Below are 6,049 nucleotides of genomic sequence, written 5' to 3'. Positions count from 1 at the left end.
CTTCTAAGGCCTATTCCTCACGTAAAGTGGCAAACTTTACGTGTAGCTAAGGAGATCTAGGCTCAAAACACTATAAACTAGGATTTAAGACAAAGAGGCTTAACAATCAACCCATATAATGATGCTTTATGATTCTCTAGGCCAAGATACACTTAGATCTGAAGTAGCAACTTCAGATCTGGGCTTCTAACTCGAAATGGTTCTTAAACTTGCCCTAAAAGCCCCAAATCTCATGTTAAAGGTTGATCTATATGCAAAAGAGTGAAGGTAGCGACTCATTACCTTCAAATGCTCTGGAAAATCTCACAAAATCTGGATCTACTGCCAATCCTTGAATCCCCAATGGTTCCCTTCTTCCTTCAAATCACCCAAAATGGCAAGAAAGCTTGAATGTGCAACAATGGAGGCTTAGGGTTTCATATTCTGGATAAGAGAGGCTATGAAGAACCCTAAGGGAGAGAATGAGATGCTTAAATAGTGCATAAAAGTCCCAGATTTAGAGTTTCCCTCTTCGGACCGGACTCGCCGAGTCCTCTTTGCCGACTCGCCGAGTCGGTTACTTAATCGATCCCCGAATCCCGCTCCAACTCGTCGAGTTCCTCCCTGGACTCGACGAGTTGACCCTTTGACTTAGGGTTTTCTTTCCTTTCTTTTCCTTTCTGATTTTGGGTGTTACATGTTTAGTGAAAGACACTCTATTGACTTGGTGTCGATTCCTTTGAGACCATCGGAGTTTATTATCGGAATGGATTAGTTGGGAACCAACAAGGCCATGATTAACTATGAGCGGCGGCTAGTGAGGGTTCGAAGCCCAAGTGGGGGGAGAGCTGGTTATTCCTGGCGAAGGAGCCTCTCATGGACCGACTCTCTGTTCAGCTGCAAGAGCCAGGAGACATCTTTAACAGGGTTGTTCTGGATTCCTAACTTATGTTGCAGACACCCGATTTGAGGGCTCGACAGCGTTAAGTGGGGTGCTCATTGTTCGGGATTTCCTCGTTGTGTTTCCTGATGATTTACCAGGAGTGCCTCCTGAGAGGCAGGTTAAGTTTCGAATTGAGTTGGTTCCTGGTGCGGCCGCGATAGCTAAGGCATCGTATCGTTTGGCACCACCAGAGATGCAGGAGTTGTCTGCACAGCTTCATGAGCTTCTAGACAAGGGTTTTATTTGTCCGAGCAGTTCTCCGTGGGGAGCGCCGATTCTGTTTGTAAAGAAGAAGGACGATTTACACAGCATGTGTATTGATTACCGGGAGTTGAATAAGTTGACGATGAAAAACCATTACCCTCTACTGAGGATTAATGATTTGTTTGATTAGCTCCACGGTGCATCTTGGTTTTACAAGATTTATTTGCGATCGGGGTACCATCAAATGAGGGTCATGGATGATGATGTGAAGAAAATAGCCTTCAGGACTTGTTATGGTAATTACGAGTTTGTGGTGATGTCATTCGAGCTCACCAATGCACAAGCTCGAGTGTGTGGCTCGGTTATAGTAACGCCCGTAGATCCGGGCTAGTCAATTTAGATGCAATAAGTGTCAAAAATGAATTATCAGCAAAAGATTATTTAGAATAAATATATTGAACCAAGTTTTAGTATATGTCACAAGGCTTCTGTACATATAAAGAATGCCGAAATCCGAGTTATAACAAAAAAGTTATGACCCGTCGAAGTTTCGTGACGGAACCGGCAAGGCACCGGGAAGCATAAATAGTGAATTTACGATAAAGCGAGTTTTAGCCTTAGCGATATAAACAAAAATCGTAGAGTATGTTAAACTAAGAGCGTAGATAAAAAGAACTCCCAAATCTGACTTCGTATGAAGAAGTTATGATTTTTCTAAGATTCGGTTTAGCAGTGCACGACCCGAAACTCGAATTTTAGTTTGAGCGGTTTTTGGCTTACGCGACCTAAATGAGAGTTGAATATATCATTAATAGGAACTCAACGGTAAAAATATAGACAAAAACGGAGTCCGTATGAAGGAGTTACGAATTCTTCGCGGTCATTTAACAGTCTAAACGCCTCCTACTGTTAAATTTAAGATCGGTCGAGAGTTAGCCGACGGAGTCTAAATGAAAATTGTAGATCTTGATTTTACTTACGTGTAGGAAAAAAGAACGTCAAAAACGGAGCTTATATGCGATAGTTATGATTTTTCTAAGTTTGAAGGCTGATACGCGATATTAGGTGACGTGGCGCGATCACAGCCGTTGCTTTCTCTCCAAGGAAAGCCATCAGATGATGACACGTGGCACTGACTCGGCGAGTCAGTGAACCGACTCGGCGAGTCCATCAGGAATTCACCCTATAAATAGAGGTGTCGGGTCTTGCCATTTCCTCACACATTCAAACCCTTCTTTCTCTCTCTACACTCTCTCTCTAAGCTCCTTAACCCCCCTAAAAGCCAAGGTAAACCCCCTAGCACCCGAAGGAAGCCCCGAGGCTCCCGGAGTCCTGAGAAAAGAGCCTTTCGGCTCAGGAAGGCTACTCCAACGAAGCCCGGTTTTTGCGAAAACCCCGCTATTTTATCGAAGGAAAATTGTTTTGAGAGTATCGAAGTGTTGTCTGAGTGTTGAGTCACCACCTTGCAAGTGAGTGCATAGTCCCTTTCATCTTACACATAGATATGAAGTATTTTATATAAATTACATGCTATGTGTGCATATTATCTGAGTACTTGTTGTCTATGCTGGATGAACGTTTTTATACATGTTTTAAATGATTTAAATTGTATATGTATTTTATATATACATATATGTTGGGGATGACATGAGTAGATGAATAATGAGAGAGAAAAGATGATGTGAGTAAACATAAGCAGCTATAGACTTCGTGCCTAATAAATAACATTGGCAGCTATGGACTTAGTGCCTATTAGACAAACACTGGTAGCTATGGACTTAGTACCTGTTAGGAATTGGTAGCTATGGACTTAGTACCTACTAGATAAACACTGGTAGCTATGGACTTAGTACCTGTTAGGAATTGGTAGCCATGGACTTAGTACCTACTAGATAAACAATGGTAGCTATGGACTTAGTACCTGATAGGAATTGGTAGCTATGGACTTAGTACCTATTAGATAAACACTGGTAGCTATGGATTTGGTTCCCGATGAATAAACTATAGCAGCTATGGAATTAGTGCTTTACGAACGAGCATTGGCAGATATGGATTTAGTGCCAGTCCTACAACCCTGGAAGTAAGGGACCTCGGAATAAACGAATGCAAGATAGATGACTCTCAGGATAGATCCTTAAAAGTAAAGAAGATAATGGGGATGGGTAATTGGGTTGATTGCTTGACTGTTTAAACATAATAATTATATTATTGTGGGTTGAAAACCCTATGTACTCACCAGGTTTCCCAACCTGACCCACTCAGTTTACTTGTATCACAGGTGACGATGTGAAGTTACATTACACTAAGAGATTAAGGAGATATAGATCACTAGTGTAAATGAATATAAGTTCTGTTTATGCTTATGTTTCTGTATTGACGATGACATCCCAAATGTTTTAAAAGGAATAAAAATACATTTCTTCGGAAATGCTTTGATAAGGAAATTATCATGTTTTTCTGGGAACAAATTCCGCAATGTTTTTATTGAAAGAGATAATCTTATTTTTATAAAGCATAAACAAAATCGGTATTTTCTGGCCGTGAAAATGGGGATGTCACAGTTGGTATCAGAGCATTAGTTTAAGCGAACTAGGAATATGGATTTATTTCTAGACTTAAACTTAGAATGTTAAGCAATGATTGTGAGGAGTGTGTCTAATAGATTTAGGTAATACACCTGAATAGACATAAGCACTAGCTTATTTTAGGAATGATACCTAAATTGCTTTTACGTGCTAAATGATTTTTTATGCTTTATGCTATAGTTTGATCGGATCTATGGTCTGTTGCCGACTGGATCTGGAAATTTTATGTGTTCAGATTTCTAAACGTTTAGATACGGTATTAGAAATGGCATGTAACTTTTCGGAGTAATAGGTAGATTTGCATGTCTATCGTAAATAAGATCTTTCCTATTTTAAATTATCGTCTTGGTACATCGAACGTTTGCTTGGGTGTACAAAACAAGAGGAAGACGACAACCTGAGCCTAAGAATGTGATGGGTCATGCATCGGTCGTTGCGCCTGCACCCGAACCTATCACAATGACAGAAGTTCAGGAAGTGATGCGAACCATGATAAACTGAGAAAATAGAGGAAATGAGATGGCTTACGATACTGAATGATACCTATCGGAAGATATCATAACAGAGGTATATTGCCTTTAGAATACGTCTGATTAAAGAGCAGTACGTCTATAGAAGTAGGGTACATCTGAATGTACACATTTGATATATTGCCTTTAGAATACCTAAATTGCTTTTACGTGCTAAATGATTTTTTATGCTTTATGCTATAGTTTGATCGGATCTATGGTCTGTTGCCGACCGGATCTGGAAATTTTATGTGTTCAGATTTCTAAACGTTTAGATACGGTATTAGAAATGGCATGTAACTTTTCGGAGTAATAGGTAGATTTGCATGTCTATCGTAAATAAGATCTTTCCTATTTTAAATTATCGTCTTGGTACACCGAACGTTTGCTTGGGTGTACAAAACAAGAGGAAGACGACAACCTGAGCCTAAGAATGTGATGGGTCATGCATCGGTCGTTGCGCCTGCACCCGAACCTATCACAATGACAGAAGTTCAGGAAGTGATGCGAACCATGATAAACTGAGAAAATAGAGGAAATGAGATGGCTTACGATACTGAATGATACCTATCGGAAGATATCATAACAGAGGTATATTGCCTTTAGAATACGTCTGATTAAAGAGCAATACGTCTATAGAAGTAGGGTACATCTGAATGTACACATTTGATTGGTGGGATGATAGAACGATTGGTGTAATTCCTAAAGTTTTCCTATCATCTGGAATGTCCATCACCAACCAAGTTGAAGCAGAATTGATGATTGAAGATATGCATGGAAGAAGTCCTAGTAGAGTCTAGGGAAATTTTTTATGATTATTTGGACACACTCGTATGTGTTAAATTGCTTTGTGATTTTAGGACTTGGGGACTGTGAGACAATACTTGGGACGAGTATGAGTAGGTGTGAAAGGTAGTAGATGCATATACTACCGGAAGGACAGTACTCATGCTTGGATCAGGGAAAGTCACAAGGTTACCAAGAAGCCAATAATTGATTTCGTTTTATTCAAGCATGCCATTACCATCGTTTCGGTAATGACTAAGAAGATTGTTGTTATTCCGACCCTAGTGGTCATATCAAATTGAGTCTGACTACGATAAGTATGTTACGTGGTTCAGAGAACCAAGTTCGATGTAACATCTGACTTAAGCTATAGGATTGAAGTAAAAGATAATCGAAGTGATCGGTAGAGGTATCCCGACGGTTGCTTGTAGCTAGAAATGCTACCTTTTAAGATGTGATTAGAACATGAAGGAAGGTATAGTCTGTTCTAGAATTTGACTCTAAAAGACCTGAGTCCAAGCAATGCATCATACGATGAGAGGTCATTAGAACATGACCCGTCGGTCTATTATGATAATCGAAGGAAGAAACTTATCCTAAGTTTGTTAAGAAGAAGAAGGAGTCTCTGATAAAGAATGAGGTTGTGACACGAAGGTCATGATTGAAAGTCTAACGAGTAGGTGCGCGCAAGACTGAGCACCACCTGCCGTCAAGGAGTCCAAGAGTTAGATACTCGTTCGAAGCAACATAGAAGTTACAGTTATTACCTAGTATGAAGAGATAACGTATGGAGTCATTATACAATCCTGTTTTGCTGATGATTCCGGGACGTAATCATCCTAAGGGGGAGATAATTGTAACGCCCGTAGATCCGGGCTAGTCAATTTAGATGCAATAAGTGTCGAAAATGACTTTTCGGCAAAAGATTATTTAGAATAAATAACTTGAACCAAGTTTTAGTATATGTCACAAGGTTTCCATACATATAAAGAACGCCGAAATCCGAGTTATAACGAAGAAGTTATGACCCGTCGAAGTTTTGC

Source organism: Lactuca sativa, chromosome 7 (assembly GCF_002870075.4).
Source record: "Lactuca sativa cultivar Salinas chromosome 7, Lsat_Salinas_v11, whole genome shotgun sequence".
Taxonomy (NCBI): domain Eukaryota; kingdom Viridiplantae; phylum Streptophyta; class Magnoliopsida; order Asterales; family Asteraceae; genus Lactuca; species Lactuca sativa.
This window is presented reverse-complemented; position numbering follows the sequence as displayed.